Source organism: Conger conger, chromosome 12 (assembly GCF_963514075.1).
Source record: "Conger conger chromosome 12, fConCon1.1, whole genome shotgun sequence".
NCBI lineage: Eukaryota > Metazoa > Chordata > Actinopteri > Anguilliformes > Congridae > Conger > Conger conger.
In genome coordinates, this window is record NC_083771.1 from 18,546,575 (window position 1) to 18,553,811 (window position 7,237).

The window sequence follows — 7,237 nt, forward strand, 5'->3', positions numbered from 1 at the left end:
AGTTTAGTTTCAGTGAAGCGTGAAGTGAAGTGAAGTGAAAAAGGTGAAGTCAGGTGAATTGAGCCACCAGTTAAAATGGGCCAGATAAGGTTGGGGCGCTTTAGCGCTGTAAGATTTAATAGTCAATCACTCAAAATAATCTTTACCTGTTGCCACGTAGAAACTGATTTGATTGGTATCACATCACCAACGTTTGAGACTGGTGAAGAAAACGGCGTGATGAGTGTCCTGACATGCTAAGTTTTAGCTTTCAATGATGAGGTTGATATAAGAATGAGCAACGAATGGACATCTAGAAGTGAAGTTTTATGATCCGTGGTCTGTTTCAATAGAATTGCGATATTTTGCAAAACAAACTTTTTTAAATGAAATACATTTTTAGTTACTGGCCCATTTCAGCTTACAGTTTTTTTCTGGTTGCTTACACACTAAAATAGAAGGCTTAGACCAAAAGCATCAAAACCTTTTCTAACCATGCCTTAAACAAACCAACCTTACAAACAAATGTTTTACTTTGCCCTTTGTTTGCAATTCTGCAACACACTTTTTGCGAAACACTACACACTGTTTCTTACATTAGACACTTCGATCAAGAATGAAACCTCTTGCAATAATTGGGAAAACACTTCTATTCAAAATACAAAACATGGCAACGCACACACACATGAAAACACAAATTGAACACCAATCAGTCTGAGCCTTAGCACTACAAATAGACCTCGGGTAAGGTCACCTCTTTTGTGGGAACTTTGCAAACATGGAGGCATTGAGAGTGAGAGGAAGTGTTGGGGAAAATTCCCTTTGAGTTAGGAGAGACTTTTTGCAAGCAACCTTTCCCGTTTAAAAGAACCCAGTTCTTTCACAGCAAGCAGAGTTTCAATAATACAAACTTTATTAACCCTATAACAAAGCACGGAGAAGGCCTCACACCAATGTGAGAAAACACTCTAGATTTCTCTCTCTACTCTATTCTATTCTTATACCATTACACATCCTAAGTTATCACATGAATACATTACGGTGAAAGCCAATCATCTTCAGACAGTGTCTCTGTATTTTTCCCACGCGTTGTACTCCTAGGCCCACATCTGCTCCTTAAGTCATATAACATTTGTTTTGCAATGAACCCACTGCTACAGTATCTTCAAAGGCTATATTTATCATCCATGGTTCCTCCTAGGCTGGTTAAGGAGGAACCGACCTTGGATGCGCTTCCTCCTCATTCTTTTCTAACAAGCACCTGAGAGCATCCAACGATGGGAGGGTGTTCTGCCTTATCTCCTGAAGCCGAGCACTCACCCCTCCCTTACATTTTTGCTGGTTATCTGTCACAAGCACAATGTATTCTTTTTAAGCAGTTTTCTAACTATATGCATTGTACATATCTGGATACATATATCCTAGGTTACATTGTACTACATTATATTTTTCTCCCACAGAAGAGAGAGAGAAAGCAGAAGAGAGGAGGACTAGCAGCAGGAGGAGGAGGAGGAGGAGGAGGACGAGGACAAGAACAGAGGAGGGGACCAGCCAATAGACGGAGACATATTTCCGATGACATTAGGGCCGCTTCATAAATCATGAAGAGGGAGGCTGGGCAGAGAGTCCAGCCCGACCTGAGTCACTATACGGTTGCATCCATAATACGGACATTTAGACTGGAGAACAGGTATGTCTTCAACTTTCCACACAATACTGTACCTATGTAATTGTTGCATATTAGCTATGTGCTCCTCAGTGAACACAAAATAGGTATAGTGCTGTGAAGTACATGTAATACAGTTTTCATGTTGCTGTGTACAGTATGACAGGACAGTATGTAAAACAGAACCTAACCCATGACGTCCTCAGGGTGGAAGGCAACGTCTGTTCACCCATGAACAGAAACTGGCCATTGTCAATATAGTGTTGACAAACAACACCAGCCGCTTACATGAACTATGAGAGCAAATCTTAGCAGATCACACAACATTCCAAAATATCAACCGTGTCAGTATTGACACTTATGTCAACACCGAATTATAATGAAACAGCTGTACAGAGCTCTATTTGAGAGGAACGGCGTTAGAATCAAAGACCTTCGCTATGACTATGTGTAAATGTCACTGCACTATACTGCAATAGTAATGGCAGTAGATTGTGTTGTATTGACACTGCATAGATACATTCAGACAAAGCAGTATGTGCCATTTTGGGGGTTAATATTTGCCCTGTTGCCCAGCCAGGGATGACCTTGCTTGTGATGTGGATGAGGTGATGTGGCCAGACCCTAACAGAAGGCGGGATCCATAAAACATCCACCCCATCCCTTACAATCCCTTACAATCCTATGTAATTATTTTTGAGAAACAAGGCCACCTCTCTGAAGGAGTGCTTGTCGTCTGCCATTCCATTGACCACCTCCACCTCCTCTTCCTCCTCCTCTCACTGTTGATCTGTATTCTAACATGGATCATCTGACTGCTCCATGTTGGTTTATGTATATTGTATCCAAGCAATGAAAAATGTTTTGAGTTTTGTGTCTACAGTTTAAAAAAATGATCTCAAGATTCTGAAATTAGTGTCAAAGTGATTGTAAAAAACTGTAAACAACATCTCCTCATCAAATTCCAACAAGGAGAAATTTGCGCCAACATTTCAAGTGCACAAATTACAATTACACAGATGTCTATTTGGTAGTCTATTATTTTACAATTTAGTCTACCTACTGTTTTCGGAAACAGATCAATTTTATCGGATTAAAATCTCAGGAGTAGCCTAATTACAATGACAAGACATCCTGCCATAAAACTCCCCATTCGTACAGTGATAAAATCAGCTAGTAATGAGAAATTTGAGTTACGAGGATTACAAAAATGTCCAAAAATACCTTTCCAAATTGTCTTTTCCCTTACAGTTAGTACTTCAAATGAAGGTCCAGACTCACTGTGGTCTTGGCTAAATTCCTAACCTGGCTCTCTCAACCTGCCACTTAATCATCCCCTGATTTAAATTGGTTAAAAATGTTCTCTCCCTCTCCACCTCTGGTGTGTGGTGAACATTCTGGTGCAAAATGGCTGCCATGCATCGCCCAGCTGGGTGCTACACGTTGGCGGTGGTTGAGGCGACACTTCCCTCTCATCATTGTAAAGTGCTATGAGTGTGATAAAAACAAAATATAAACACAACGATCCCTATCTTCACTCAGCCCCCTTTATCTATCAGATATTTAATGACACAGTGAATAAAAACATCTGTTTATTTGACACCTACTGCAGGCAATCACCTGACACTGCACTGTATTCGACGGTCGTTTGGCCAGTAGGTAACACTGCCCTCTGCTGGCAGAAAAGCGCCACTTCTTCTTCCTGATCCTCTCAGGCAGTTCAGTCCAGCGTTGAGGTTCTCAAACTCAGTCCTGGGGAACCCTGTGTATACTGGTTTTCGTTCCAACCGCAATTTGAAATACCTTAAATTTAGCAAGCTGTCATTTTTTATAAATAATACTTAATCATGCTTTTCGTGTTTTAAAGGATTATTTACATCTGACCACCAATGCATTTGATGGATTCAAATAATTCAAAGCAAATGATAATGACCCAAATATGCATTGTGCTAGCAAGTGTAATTAAAAACATTATGAGAGAACTTTAGCACACATTTCCCTCCTTCACTACATCCATCGCCCTCACTTCAAAAAACAAAAAATGGAAGTCAGTCTCAACAAGTATTTTAGTCTTATATTGAGACTTAAAAAATCTTATTTCTTTCACTTTTTTGTAAGTAAGACTTAACAAAATGATAATGGTGGAAGAACATTTCACTTATCAAGCAAACTGTAACTTAAAACAAGCTAAAATATAGTCTAAAAGAAGTCTTATTACAAGACTAAAATGACACTTGTTAAGACAGGTGGGTAGGCAGTCTTGAAAAGGGCCTCTTTGTGGAATCCCCTGGTTTTGAAAGCACTGTCCTGTGGAATGCTTCCTTCCCCAATATTTCACAATGTTTCCTGTTATCCACGCGCACGTCATTCCTCACGATCATGCGCTGTGGTTCTTCCGCACAGCACTGCGCAGCGACCTTGTCCTTCCTGTTGACTTAAGCTTGCAGTTAGTCGAAGCTGTCTCTTCTCAACAGGAGTTCAGCAGGAAAATTAATCCGGAAAAACAACTCTTGTATTATCTACTGCATATCAAGTTGCAGTAGCATGGTGGTTTGAGGCTCATTTGATGCCTTGGACCCTTGGTGACTTATAGTTTTTTACAATCAGTTCCACCCTAATCTCGCAAGCTTGTGTTCAATTTTCAAAACCTTAGACTCAACACTCAAAATGGTAAACACTTGTTTTGAACGAGCCTGTTCGCTTGTTCAAAACATGCATTCTGCATTCATATTTGAATAAATCTTGAACTTCCAAACTCATTGGTTCAAATTCCTTATTTTTCATTAAATACGATAGGAACATTTGTTTAGCTCTCCCACACAAAAGATACCTATAGCTTCACTGTTGAGTTGTTTTTACAATACTTTACTATAGCAGGAAAAAATACTTGATACATGTTTCAAAATGGTTATTCTTGTGGTTCTAAATGGTAAATGGCAGGCATTTATATAGCGCCTTTATCCAAAGCGCTGTACAATTGATGCTTCTCCATTCACCCATTCACCCATTCACACACTGACGGCGATTGGCTGCCATGCAAGGCCCTGACCAGCTCGTCAGGAGCATTTGGAGCAGCCCGGGCGGGGGATCGAACCGGCAACCCTCCGAATGCCAGATGACAGCTCTTACTGCCTGAGACATGTCACCCCTAAATAAGGGGAATAGTGGAAATGGTAGAAGAGAGTGGAATCATAGAAATCAGAATACTGTAAAATATATATATATTTACAACGTACTGTGGGTTTGTTTCACAGTTTTCGTTTACAATTGCAAACAAGCATTTTTTGATACAGTATACTTTTTTTTTGGAACTTTATACACAATTAGCACAAGAGCACTGTATGTGGACCAAACCAAATTATTTTTTCATTGCTTTTACAAAATATCAGGCTGAACCACCAAAATTTATACATTTCTACAGTCCAATTTGCTAATCACTGACAGAAAATAGTGCATCTACTGTAATGCCACTGGTTGTTAGTGTTTTTTAGATCATTGTTCTATGATTGACAAAATAAAACATAGCAACATAATTATAGATACAGGGTAGGAAAGAAATCCTCAACTGCAGTGAAAAACGCTGTCCTCTACCACGTAGAGGACAGCCCCCCCACCACAACCCCCCACCCCCACCTCTAAGATGAGACACAGGGCCACCTCTCTGAAGGAGTGCCTGTCGTCTGCCATTCCATTGACCTCCTCCACCTCCTCTTCCTCCTCCTCTCACTGATTGACTCTATTCCAACATGGATCATCTTTCCGCTCCATTTGTCGCTATGTTGTTGCAGGTGGACACACATCCTTTCTCCTGCTCTCAGCACTGTGTAAAATCAATCATTAACTATTTCAGCACCAGCTCAAACATGCGTGTCAAAAAAGGTTGAAAAGCGCCGTGCTGTGAAAAAGGATAGTGAGGAAATCTTACATTCAGTCATAATGTGGTAAAAATGATCCTGTTCCCAAGTAATTGATGTCAATTGATTTATGTATCCTAAAACATTCATGTTCTAAACATGGAATGTTGTTACAAGTATTCAGTTTCCATAAAACTATGCTTTAGGAGTAATGTTGCAGTTACTTATCATTTTGAGTCGTGGGATACATTGGTAGTTAGATGTGTTGTAATGAACGAAAACACAGTATTTTCAAATGGAATGTGTGTATTTAATTTTGAAATGCTAATAAGTGTTGTCATTGTGAACAAGTGATTTGGTTCAGCAAACAAATGGTTTTTCGTTGATGTATATTGTATCCAAGCAATTGAAAAAAGTGTTTAGAGTTCAGAAAAATTTTGACGATCCGTTTTGAGTTTTGTGTCTATAGTTTTTTAAAATGACCTCAAGGTTCTGAAATTAGTGTCCAAGCGATTGTAAAAAAAAACTGTAAAACCATTTAGCCAACAAATATGTTCCATTCTGTGTCAGCATAATCTACAGCTGAACCTAGTCCCACCCCATAATTCCCATAGAGATCCATTCAAATGCAAAGAGTTTTAGTATCGCTTGTAAGACAACCTGAAAGTAAGATATCCAGACTCAGGCGATATTGATAGGTCACTGCAGGAAGTCATGGTACGTAAACAATATGCAACCAAATACAAAACATGACTATTTTATTTGACATTATGTTCATTCTCAAACATTCAAACATATGCACAGATATTTCATGCCCATAACAGTCTCATTATAAATTGATCATCCTTAAAGATAATATTTGCTTATCCTAAATTAAGCTTACATACTGTAATTCACACATTACCCCTACAATTTAATTAATTCATTATTGTAGACTGATTCTAGGTCAATATTTTGGATTTTTTTGTATTTGTTTCAAATATGCAGGCTTCTTACAATAACAGATTAATCTAGCCCAGGAGAGTAGTACTTCTCAATAATGAATTCAGTGTCTTGAAACTGTATTTAAATGTGTTAAATGGCAGGTTGTTACTGTATGAACGGAGAAAGGAGAGAAATGGGGAGGAGTTTCTATTTTATGAAATTGAGCCACAAAAATATGATATTGCTAATCTTCAGCAAAAATCGTATAAACTTATAGCAAAAAGCAAAAATGAGTCTCATAGCCGAAATGGGGTAAACACAAACAATGGACTATGGAACTTTTAAGGAGAGCATGTGTTCTTTTGTTTGTAGACATTCTGTAAGGAAAACAAATCCCAAAGTGTTTACGTGTTCTGGAACATGCCTCATCGATTCCAGTCTGGTGCTGTACGCACATTCTATAATGCACATAGTTGGTTCCACTGTTCAAGCACTCTTGAATGTGAATGATTGGTTCCATATGTGACCTTTTCATATATTTATCTCAGAAATACAGTCAAAGTATTGTACCCCCCATATCCCCTCCCCTTGTTATGCCTCTACAGACAGACGGCTGTTTGAGGTGAGTGAGTTTGCCCCCTCCCCTCCCCTCCCCTGTTCTTGCTGCCTCTACAGACACAGGGCAGTTTGAGGTAAATGACTTTGCCTGCCCCCCCCCCCACCTCTCTCTCCCCTTTTTATGACTCTCCAGACATAGGGCTGTTTGAGGGGCGGACCGGAAGGGGCGGGGCAAAGAGGTCCCATATAAGGAAGG